Source organism: Branchiostoma floridae, chromosome 15 (genome assembly GCF_000003815.2).
Source record: "Branchiostoma floridae strain S238N-H82 chromosome 15, Bfl_VNyyK, whole genome shotgun sequence".
Taxonomy (NCBI): Eukaryota; Metazoa; Chordata; class Leptocardii; order Amphioxiformes; family Branchiostomatidae; genus Branchiostoma; species Branchiostoma floridae.
The window spans coordinates 2,643,802-2,656,373 of record NC_049993.1 but is presented as its reverse complement, the minus strand read 5'-3'; the positions used below and the strand labels follow the sequence as shown (position 1 = coordinate 2,656,373).

General features: G+C 44.1%; 1 long non-coding RNA gene across 1 annotated transcript; it reads right to left on the bottom strand.

Moving 5' to 3' along the window:
* Positions 1–7,856: 7,856 nt before the first annotated feature.
* LOC118432356 lies at positions 7,857–9,662 on the bottom strand. Its single transcript, XR_004833066.1, has 3 exons — positions 9,526–9,662; positions 9,182–9,288; positions 7,857–8,656 (listed from the first exon to the last, which is right to left on the bottom strand). It is a non-coding gene; the product is annotated as an uncharacterized LOC118432356 (long non-coding RNA).
* Positions 9,663–12,572: the final 2,910 nt, after the last annotated feature.

Genomic DNA, 12,572 nt, shown 5'->3' with positions numbered 1-12,572 from the left:
TTGCTAACTGACTTTTCTCATCATGTATGTAGGGGTTCAGCTCTTTGTCTATGGTATCCATTTCTAGTTTGATTAGCTCGCGAATTTCTTTCAGCTGGTTTCTGTGTTTTACTGTATAATTTTCATTCCTGTTATAATCTATCTTCAAGACATGTTTAAGAAACAGCACTTCTGTCTCTTCTATGGTTTCTTTAAGAGACTTATTGGAGCCCTTCGACCTGGCTGCTGCTGCCTGGTACAGCGCCGCCGCCTTGACAAAGTCTCCCCCGTCTCCTGTTTGACAGCCTCGCCTGCGGTAGACATCGCCCAACTTGCGCAGGGGTGACACTTCTTGTTCATACTGTTGAACAGTAGGGTCTGTAAGACACAAGTGTTGCACAATTGTCTAATCTTTGAGTGGTATTGGGATTCACGGGTTTCGTTGCCAGTTTTATCTGTTTACACTTAATGGCAAAATAAAACCATAATTAATAAGTTAATAAATAAAACAAATAGATAAATAGCTTGCAAAATGTGCAAATTTTGTACGTTTTAGTGAGGTTTTGCAGTGTAAGTACAGTGTTAAATTGCAAAGCTTGTTTATATATTAAAACTTGTTAAATACCTCTGATATGTACGAACCTGAGCGCTGTTGCAAAGTGCTGCTCTGCTGAGTCCAGGTCTCCATTCTGTACCGCCTTGTCACCTTTCTGTAGGTGTTCCTTGTACTTCTTTGCACTACGGAGGGTTTACAAAATACGTGAAGAGAAGTAAAAGTTGACGCTTAGTTACGACTGATGCCAAGTTATCAATGAGCCCAATTGAGGAAACTATATGTTTGTTAGTTCACAGTTTCATATTGGCGATACGTTTTTGCTACTATAAAAAAGTGCAACTGATGTTAAAAATGGTCCTAAAGTTTGGCACTGTTTAGTAGAAATCTCTGTCGCTCTCTTTTGTCAACTTTTTTATCTATTTTCAAAACACTCTGCCTGGTGTATTTGAGATGAAAGTCCTAAAATGTTGTAATGGGTCACATATCAAACAGACCCTCAGCCATATTGTGAAGTTGATTAAAATGGTCACAGGCAAAAATTGATTGATTAGTGTTACAAAAGACATGATTACTATTGAACTGACGTCACTCACCTTGACCTATCTGCCGTAGAGAGGTCATGACCTTTAGGAATAGATGGAATGACCTTGCTAGGTCCAGTTGACAGCCGCTTGTTTGTCTTTTTGCCCTTCAGAAACGTAGCAATGGAGGCAACGTAAATGCCTATAGATAATGGCAACTAACAATACCTTTCAAAGTCTTATCAATACCTAGTCACATACCAAGTATCAATACTGCATTCTACACACATACACACACATACATAGACACGCAGACACATACACACACACACACAGACACACACGCACACAAATACACACACACACACACATACACATGCACGCACACACACTCACACATACACAAACACACATAGAAACGCACACATACACATACGCACACACACAGAAACACACATGCACAGACACACGCGCGCGCACGCACACACACACACGCGCACGCGCGCGCATGCACACACACACAGACACACACACAGACGCTATCGACAACAGAACCTTTTTAGCAAAGGTAATTGACATTAACACCGTTAATGAAGCACACGAACAGCAGAACAGCAACACCTCTGTCGGCACGTGAGGCCGTACAATGAACACCGACATTGCTTCAATACGTCACGTACAGGGGAACGGCAGACACAGGTGAGCAAACACATGACAAGTCCAAATGTCATCGGTTACTACAAACACGAGCTTCGTACATAGGTGACATCAACAAAGGAAACAATGCAGACCGAGCAAAGATACGTACTTCTGCTAAGAGATACGCTGGTTAGAACTTTGTTCAGAGCAATGCTAACTTTTGTGTTTTAATTACAATAGCAGAATATGCTGAGAACGATACAACAATGCAATACGTTATTCTATATAGGAAGCAGAGTCCTCGTCTGTATGACTACTGACAGAAGTAGTAATGTAGGAAGCAAATACCTACCTGTCTCCTTTTCCCTTGTATGTCTCTCCTGACCTTTGCTGCGTGCAGTAAGCGATGTGTGAGGACGGTTTTCCCATGTAGATCGTCACATCGCTCCAGGGCTGTGCTGTACAGGGCTGTCGCCTTGGTCAAGTGTCTGGGCTCCTTCAAGTCTCTTCCTCTCTTAAGGTTTACGTCTCCGAGACTTTTTATGGCCTCTACTTCTAACAGCTTTCTTTTCTCTGCTATTCCTTCTACAAGAAACTTCCCCAAGCCATCTAAGATGGAGTCCAAATGACTACCATTAGCCCATGCCTTCCTCTGTGAAAATTCAAGCGTCTGAGACGGCGAAACGCCGTTTGCGACAACCGTCCAAGGCGTCTTAAATTATTGGGACGCTTTGGACGGTTACGGCGGCGGACGGCATGGGACGGGCTTTTGAACGCCCGACGAAACGTCCAAGACGGTCCGAACGGCATAACAAACGCTTGGACGCGTCTAGATTGGCACTTTAGACGCGTCCGGTCGGACGTTCGGGACGTCCGAGACGGCGTCTGAAAGCGGGCAGCCGGACGCTCCCGCGCTCCGTCGGGCGGGCCCCCCGCTGGGAACAGACGTCTCTGCGGACGGACCAGACGCCGATTGCGACGGACGTAAATGACGTAATCCAGGCTGCTGGGACGGATCGGACGCCGGTTGCGACGGGCATAAACGGCGTAATCCAGGCCGCTGGTACGGGCGGTAGCCTCCACCACGCCTTCCCACGGGGGGTACAGATCGTAAAATTCGACAGAAAATGGAATGAAAGGCCAAGAGGCTGTCATCGCTATATTATTAAAGGTTAATATCTGGGCCAAACTCCTAGCAAAATATTTTTTCTTCAAGACACAGTTTTAGTTAGTCAGGCAGTACGGTAGAAACTCATAACGGGCCGGTGCATTTAATTTGGAACGTGCGTAGACGGCTGCCCGGACGCCGTTTCTGACGCCGTCCGGTCACGGCTATAATTTTATGGCCTGTTGGGACATTTAGCGTTGCCACATACCAAACAAACAAATATTCAGCCAGGCAGTGAATTGTAGAAGACCACCCACCACCGGGCCGTCAGGTTTAGCTAAAATCAAACACAACTTGAACACATTTCTTCGTAAATTGTTTACACGTACTCCGCGGCGTTTAATCAACTTTGCTACATGTACGAAATTCAATCCGGCCTTCAATCGTGTCCGCGGCTTTTTGTGCCGCCGTGCCGACACGTTACATCAGAATGGACGAGCCCACATAACATCAAGGGTAAATACAGGACGTTTGAAATTTTCTATCGTAAATTTTAATTGCACCAGTATTTGCTAAAGACTGGATATATAAATGTGAAATAACGTTAAAGTTTCTACAAAGATCATAAGTCATTTTTTTTATTTCGAGGTAGCGAACTAAAGTCTTCCGTTTCATAAGTTCCTAACCCCAAGTAGTTGGAAGAGCCGACTAAGATTTTGATTGGCACCGGCAAAATCGGTAGGTGCTATCTCATTATCTGTTGTCTAAATCTACATTTTAACAGCATTATCATTCTTAATAGAAGCAACAGATATTTTTTACAAGTATTCTACAACGTGTTCATAATTCTTTTTATTTTGTGGCATCAAAACAAGATCCTAAATTTTATCATTTCTTCGCGTATGTGGGGAGGGCACCCGTAACAACAAGTCGTCGGTAAGCTTTGCAACAGATGAATGTACAAAAAATTAGAATAAAATGCGAAGTATTCACTTACCGGCGCCTGCAAAGTATCGACAATCAGCTAACGGAAGAACCGCTGCTTCTTTTGACGTCTGTCACATCTGTGATTTCTGCTGTCCAAGGTTTGCTGCTTTGAGTAAGTAATATAATTTTTCCCCCTTGTCGGCGCACGACAAATAATTTTTGTACATTCTTTTTAGTATAAATAACGGATACAGTCATCGCCGTAAACCCAACCTCAGCACAATGTCGTACAAACATCAGCTGCTACGTCTAGACGTGAATTCCTTGGTCCAAAAGTGCGCAAAATTTAACAAACGGACATGAAATCCACAGAAATAGTCACCTTCTGAACATAAGTCCTGCAACCGCCGGAGTGTTCAACGGTCTGAAATTCGAATTCACCCGCTGAAATTGGCGCATGTGCAGAAGTTAAAACGTCATGTTTCCCGTGGGGATCATAAGAAAAGACGCAGCCGTCTGCCGGCGTCGGGTGACTAAGTATTTTATAGCCCCATCAGTGGCCGTCTCCGACGGCAATGGAAGGTCTTTCAGCCGTTCGGGCGTTCACCATAAAAACTGACAGAACGGCACGGACGCTCACGATGTGTCCGCGGCCGTTTCGGACGGCAATGAACGCGTCCAGAACGTCTGAAACGCGCTCGGACGCCATTGGACGCTTGTAGACGCCGTCCGGGCAGTTTCGGACGCTTGAATTTTCACAGAGGTTATCCAAGTCTTGAAAGATTTCTGACGTTCTTGCGACAGAGTTAAGCTTTGTGTCGCTGGTTGAGCCAGCTATGCGCGTTTTCTGCCTGAGTTTCTGGGCGAGTTTGACCCTATGTACGAGAGACTCCCCTTCCCCCGGGTCATCACACCGGAGGCAGTGCGGCCCTGTACAGGTTCAAGAGTTCCAAGTTCCGTGAAGCTTCGGTCTTGTGAAATCTTCCTTTCTCCACGTTCAAGTCTCCCAGGCCCTTCAGTACCTCCACTTCCTGTAGCCTGTCCATATCAGACATGGCGGCCAGAAGGGCGCGGCCGTACCCCGTCTCGGCCAGACCATACCTGTCAGCCGTAACAAACCTCCGGCATCGCACGTCTACAGGGAGAAGTGTGCCCGCAACACGCAGCATGTTCGACATGGTGGTCAGGCTGGTGATGATATGCAGATATATAACAGCTGCTGATAACTGACTATGTCTAGAAACGACTTCCGGTCGCCACGTAATGCGGAAGTGTCAGCAGGAAATCACCGGGTGTGTGTGTGACGTCAGGTCTCGAGACTCTTAAACATTAACTTTCACATTCCTTTCTGGTATACATGGTTACATTGAAGTTTTATTAATATTGAAGTTTTACTTGACATATGTGGTATAGGCTCGACACACATAATTCTCGATTATTGATTCCCACTCGGACGTTTTCTTACCCCCCCTCCAGAGTGGGACCGTCAAATGGTACACTCCTGGCACAAGGTCAAAGTCAAGCCCAAATTTGGCGTTAATCTTTGCCTGACGGGCATGCAGTTCACATAGGATCTCCCAGGCGGCGCTCATCAGTTGACTGTTGGGTCGTGAGGCGGAGAAGCACTAGTCTAAACAGCTCAACTATAACCTTAGGGGACTTCAAAGGACCCGAAGAAGAGACGATCTTCTATTTCATTGTCATTGCCTCCAAGGCAATATATATGTACCAATAGCGCTCAGTACTGCATGTGCCAGTTAGAAGGATTCTGCAGATATTACTAAAGGCGCTAGATGTCCCCACGTCCACACAAAGTGACGGCCCAGTCTCTGCTTTGCTTCTAATATTGATGAGAAAATGATATAAACGACTCGGAGGCAAGTTTGATGTTTGAAGTTGTGCGCCTGTATCTAAAGCCATTTTATTGTGTTCACCACATGTTGGTAACTTTTTATGAAGTTCTTAAGCTAATTCACCTTTATCTGCGCGGAACCTATATCCGTTGTATCAAGAAACAGGGTATTTAGAGATATACAGTCCGCGGGAAGTGATGTAAAACTGCAATAAATTCAAAATATTGCAGTTTGAAATCACCGTCCATCGACTTGATACCCGTACACATACCCTGAATTTCAAAAACAACGGATATAGGTTACCCCGCAGATAAAGGTGACCCCCTGCAGCCCCTCACGTCTGAGCGCGGCCTATCTACTGCTCATCTCCTGCTGACGGATATAGGTTACCCCGCGGATAAAGGTGACCCCCTGCAGCTCCTCACGTCTGAGCGCGGCCTAGTCTGTGTAACGCAAACTCCGCCATCCGGAGCTGGTAGCCTCCTCCCGGCGCGGCAATGTACGACGGGCCTGAGAAGCGCGATTAAATCAGGCTAAGCGCGGCCTATCTGCTGCTGATCTCCTGCTGACGGAAATAGGTTACCCCGCAGATAAAGGTGACCCCCTGCAGCTCCTCACGTCTGAGCGCGGCCTATCTGCTGCTGATTGTTACATCCTAGAATGTCGTCTATCCTAAAAGCGCTTTTAGGATAGAAGCGCTTTTAGGATAGACCGGCATCCAAAATGTGCTTCTATCCTAAAAGCGCTTCTGGGATATCCAGAACACGTCGCAAGCGAGGAGCGCATTCTGGATATCCTGAATGCGCTTCTGTCGGAGCGCATTCAGGATAAGCCGACGTGTTTATCCAGAACGTGCACTTGTGGGAGGAGCTTAGTCTCTTTGGAGGCGGAGACTATCTTGCATGTGATTTTTCGTAGTCAAAAGGCCGCCATCTTTGTTCTCCCCACGCGGTCACTTCCGGGTTTGATTGTGATAGATGATCGCATATACTTACACCAAATCAACGTAGTTTGCACAAACCAAATCATTTTGGGGGACTACGTGGGCCGGTCTAACCCTCCCATAATCACGTAAAATCTAGGTTCAGCGGTTGCTTTATAAACTGCGGATTTCGATCAAGTAGATTACGGCAGGTGTCGCGAGGTCGAACTTAATATGGAAACTTTGGACAGGTGCAAACAATCACCGGAAGTGACCGCTGCCATTTTCTCGCGACGTGTTGACTGCATGGACCCCACACACCGAGGTAGCATCGCTATCTCCGGTTCGAAACAAACCTGAGCAGCTGATCATGAAATTCAGCAAACCATTATTAACAAAGTCACCCTGCACAGGAGAAGACAGATGTCGGCCTCCTTCGACAGAAGCGCATTCAGGATATCCAGAATGCGCTCCTTCGCTTGCGACGTGTTCTGGATATCCTAGAAGCGCTTTTAGGATAGAAGAACATTTTGGATGCAGATCTATCCCAAATTTGCTTCTATCCCAAAAGCGCTTTTAGGATATCCAGAATGTGCTCCTTCGGTTGCGACGTGTTCTGGATATCCCAGAAGCGCTTTTAGGATAGAAGCACATTTTATCCCAAAAGCGCTTTTTATAGGATAGACAACAATCTACTATTCTTTTTAATGTTAGACGGACATCTACTTCTATCCAAGAAGCGGTTTTGCGATAGAATACAACCTGGGAACTGAATGGCTTGGGAAATTGATCAATGTGCAGCTGAACGTTTTCACTGACAGTCATGTTTTATGGTACATTTTGTAGTACATCTTGGGATGCACTATTGAAGTGCTTTCTGTGTTTTTCCTTGCACAATTAGATTGATGAAAATCATATAGTTGCAATCAAAAGGACAAAATAGTGTTTAATCTGCATGGAATTAAGTTTGATAAATTTCCCATTATCTGTGTACACTGTATACTTATTGTATTCAGCAGTGAACAATTACCTCTGTGCATTAACTTGCAATAAAGATAACTTTTATTATAAGATTTGTCATCTTTTCTTTGCCTAATAAATAGATCTATCCAAGAAAGAGAAATAAAAGTTATGAATATGCAGCACGACAGGGTTTTGAGAAATTTTGTTACTAACTAAAAGGATTGTTACAGATATATATAATCTCATTTTATTTTAGAAACAAGATGTGTTAGATAAATGACTGGACCAATATCATTTCAAAATTTTAATAAACCTTCAAAACAGTATGTTTAGGTTCAACCAGATAGTTGAACATTTGTCAACAAGACAATTTACAACATACTTTTAACATACCCGCAGCTCCTCCTGCGTCAAAGGTTAACACTACTCTACTCTGAAAATGCTCTGAACACAAGGGCACTCTTTCCAGATGAATGAGCATTTTGCTCCATGAAATCTAACTTGTGAAACATGTCATACAAAAATACTGTGTGTAAGAATATCTCATGTCTGTAAGAATATAAGCTCACGTGTGTAAGAACATAAGCTCCTGACTGCACTTTTTATGTGCACGTTTTTGATTGCCATCAAGAACTAAAAATGAAGTCAACATCTTACATATGTGGGTGACATTTTGTAAACAGCCAAGATGATTAAACAGCACTAGACAGAAAACAGTATTATCTTACAGACCAGTAACAGGTCAAAGTTCGTTTTTGATTGCCATCAAGAACTAAAAATGAAGTCAACATCTTACATATGTGGGTAACATTTTGTAAACAACCAAGATGATTAAACAGCACTAGACAGAAAACAGTATTATCTTACAGACCAGTAACAGGTCAAAGTTCGTTTTTGATTGCCATCAAGAACTAAAAATGAAGTCAACATCTTACATATGTGGGTAACATTTTGTAAACAACCAAGATGATTAAACAGCACTAAGACAGAAAATAGTATTATCTTACAGACCAGTAACAGGTCAAAGTTCAACTCTAGTCTACTCTGAAAATGCTCCCACGAACTAATCACGAACTCCTGCTTTCCGGACACAATCCCTAGCCTCCTGCAGGGTGGCTGTGCCTTTGTGCAGCTGGTAGATTGCAGCAAGGCTTCAGGAAGCACTACCATCACGCCATACTCCAACCGCTGTAGCCAAAAGAAGGAGGTTGTTAAAATAAGTTTTCTCTCTTTCAACATTATCCTCACATGCACTGTAATATGTAATAGGCAGCTATGTTGCATATCTTATTTGGATTAGAAGAGGGATTTAGTTGTATGATTCAAAGATTACATACATTGTAACATACAGAGTACGGCCTAATAGTTTTGCAATGAATAAAAATCTTTGTTCAACCTTAGTCAATCTTACATGCACATGAGCAGAAGTTGGTGGGCTATTACCGATGGGTGATGTACTCAACTAGCACTCAAGGAGAAGTGAAATAGTTAATAAAAACCCCAAGGATAGTGATGATGATAAAAAATTCATAAATTTTCAGCAAATTTGTGGTGTTCAACAGTTACTTGTAACTTGCCTAGCAAAAACTGCAAAATGAAGTAAAAGCATATGCAAGCACAGCATATATCTGTATATACTGAGTCTATGTATTAGGCTTGAAATGCAGGATCAGGGTCTGTTGTCTGTTCCTGACGGCTACAACAACGTCTTACCATTTCGTACTGAAGAGGAATATCCACCTCTTCAATCACCCACTTGTCCACGAGGTTTGCTTGGTCCTCTGTGAAGGCCCCTGAGTGATGCACATCCCACAGTTTTTCTATAAGTGAAGGACAAGGTTTCAATGAGTTAGAGCTGTATGTACAAGTTAGAGAGAGACATGTACATTGAGCATGCATCACACAAGCCAACTGAGTACAGATAACACGTACAGAATACACGTATCTTAGTGTGTATTATAATTTTCCTATATGTATCTGTCTGATTACACTACAAGCATTGCAGATAAGTTAAAGTGCATACAGCATTCTCTATAATAATGAGAACATTTACTTACTTCTGGTGGACCATCCATTCTCCTCTCGCCCGGAGAAGAGGCTATGCCTCTCGTTGTCTGGGATCTAAAATAAAAATGAGTGAAAGATGCAATGTACTCAATGCATTTTGCATAAAAGATTCTGTATTTGGGTTGTGCCATAATGGTTAGTAATATTGATGCAGTCTGCCCACCTTATATTTTTAAAAAAGTAGTGAAAATGTATGACTTGGAAGGCATATTTTCTTTGAAAACATACCTGTCCTCCTGCAAGGCTCTGAAGATATGGCTTCACCGCAGTGAAATAACCTTTCAGCTTGTTCACCTCACATTCCCCAAACCTAAAGCCATTAGAATAGACATGGGTGAACGTGGAGTAGCATTACCAGTAACAATGGTAAAAAGACATGAATAAACTCAGTCGGCCTTTAACCCGCACTTCCCTGTCAGCCAACCTCTCGGGACGCCCAGCGCTTCTCCGCCCGACAGGCCATATTTCACCCCGGCTCTGCAGGTCCCGTGTGAGGGTAAAAGTGCTCATCAGTCACAGAAGGTCTGGATCGTGTCCAAGTCTGGCCCAGATTAATGGGCGTGTCAGTGGGGCTCCTCTGGGGTTTTATGACAACCTGATGTACACGCGTTCGCGGGGGCTCCCTTGGGGTTTGTAACATACCCCGAGATAAAACACGCCAAACTCCCACAAACGGCACCTACAAGGACACGAAAGCTGATATCGCCGGCTGGTGTCCTATAACCCCCCCTCACATTAGGCGAAAATTGATCGGACGACGAGTCTGCGACCTGTAAATTACGAGGAGGCATGATCCTGACGGGAAGGGGAGAACTATGCCATTTCTTCGTCGGCAGCAGGGTCATGCCTCCTCATAATTTAGAGCTCGCAGACTCGTCGTCCGATTGACTTTCGACTAATGTGCGGGGGGTATATACCGCATACGGGTGTTCGAGTGGAGAAACACACAGTGTCAGTCTGTGCTTACATGCCGAGCCACATGCGGAACAGGGAGCTCCTGACGAGGGCCGGGGTCCTCCCGTTTGTACATTTTCTTCCGCCCACGGGCGGGTTGTGCGCCGCATTGAGATCACAGCTGGCCCCAGTCACAATTACGTAACCTACACTTTGGACTTCGCGAACGGTCACACAACTAACGTGCTCGATTGGTCATACCCCCCTCACATTCGGCGCGATTCAATCGGACGACGAGTCTGCGAGCTCTAATTTACGAGGAGACATGATCCTGATGCCGACGAAGAAATGGCAGAGTTCCCGCCTTCCCGTCAGGGTCATGTCTCCTCGTAATTTAGAGCTCGCAGACTTGTCGTCCGATCGTTGTTCGCCTAATGTGGGGGGGGGGGGGTAGGGCGCGCTCACATGGGGCGTGCGATCGTCGTACGACTTTGATGCCTTAGAATTTTCAAACAGGCTGTGACAGAACCAACCACTGACATGGATCCAAAACAGCCGTTTGTGTACCAAGACAGGACACGTACATGACTGTCCCCCAAAATGGCCGAAGTTCACTACGACGATCACACAACACGTGCCCTTAGCCTGGAAAACAGCTCTGGTCAATTACGGCATGTGACACGGTTCTAGTTAGTTGAAAACACGTGTATTCTTGTAACGTTTTAACGCATTGTCGTATTGTAACGAAACTTCATACAGAGTTAGTTCTATGCGGTACACATAAAATGCACATGTGATATCTGTTGCTGCCCTGTAATTTTGGGTTAGAAATAACGATTTTGGTTAAAAAATATTGTTGTTTCATTCATGTATCAATTCCCCAGCGGGGACACGGACTATAGCCTTGATTTTTTACGAGATAAGAGCTTATTCCCAACGGAAATAATCTGTCCAAGGGTATTTTGGATTATGTAACGAAATCGTGATAATTTTGGGGCAAAAACATCAAAAACAAAGATTTTTCCTACATTTTCCGCCAAAATATCGCTCTTACAAAAATATTATCATTCTAAGTTCAAATACCCTTGGATAATATTTATCTGCAAGCTATAATGTCAACAAAATAACTACTTTTTCCTTCAAGAATACAATTTTGACCGGGGAAATAGCATTTAAAGGTAGTAAACACGTTCCGCGGTCAGCCCCGGCCTCTCAGTCTCCGTTTTCGCGCCATTTCACACTCCGGGGGGTAGAACGCGTTCGGAAGGTACCATTATGCCGCTTTGGTGGGGGTGCCTTTTTTCGTTATACATTCGTATTCGATGAACATTCGATCGTTATTTATAAGGGGTATCATTCATAGGACTTCCCATAATACATTTGTGTGTGCAATATATTATAACTTCCTGTTCTTTTACAAATCCAATGGAAATTTGTATGTAAATTGAATGTAACATTGGACTATTCTGATGGCTCGCCTTTCCTTTGGGGTCACTTGCGGTCACTGGTTTGTCTGACTCGATTTGCGGCTACATGGGGTCCGTTTAGATTATTTTTAACGTACTTTGCCAAACGAAAGTTGTCCATAGTTATATACACTTTATAATGATGTTAATAACTCTCCAATAACAGGCTTGAGTTCTTCAAAAAGACAGGTTTATGGCCAAGATACGAGAGAGAACTCCAGTCGCTGTGGGTGATCGACAAAGTAACGTTACTGATCTGTGCTGCACTTGCGATGTCAATCCTTTACATGTCTCTTCACAAGGCAGATACTTTTATTAATCAACATTTCATTGTTCCCACTAAGAGACAGCATGAAAACATTGAAAATCATCAGCAAGCTCCCTGTTCCGTCAAATAGCAAAGTCTTGGTTAAGTCACCCTCCAGGTGGGCTGAAAATGGACTAGTCCAAATACCAGATTCATGTTCGATAGAAACTCACATGCCGTAATTGGCCAGAGAGGTTCCACATAAGTTTACAACTAACGTGCGCAATTAGTGGGTATCTCAGACGCTGTGGCATGTTGGCGGCCGGCGTCACTGAGTCACAGTGCGCTCAACGAAATTTGTCGATAAAAAAAACACCCGAATCTTTGCATGCTTTGTATGCGTTGATCTTGGATAATAAAGTCAAGGTTA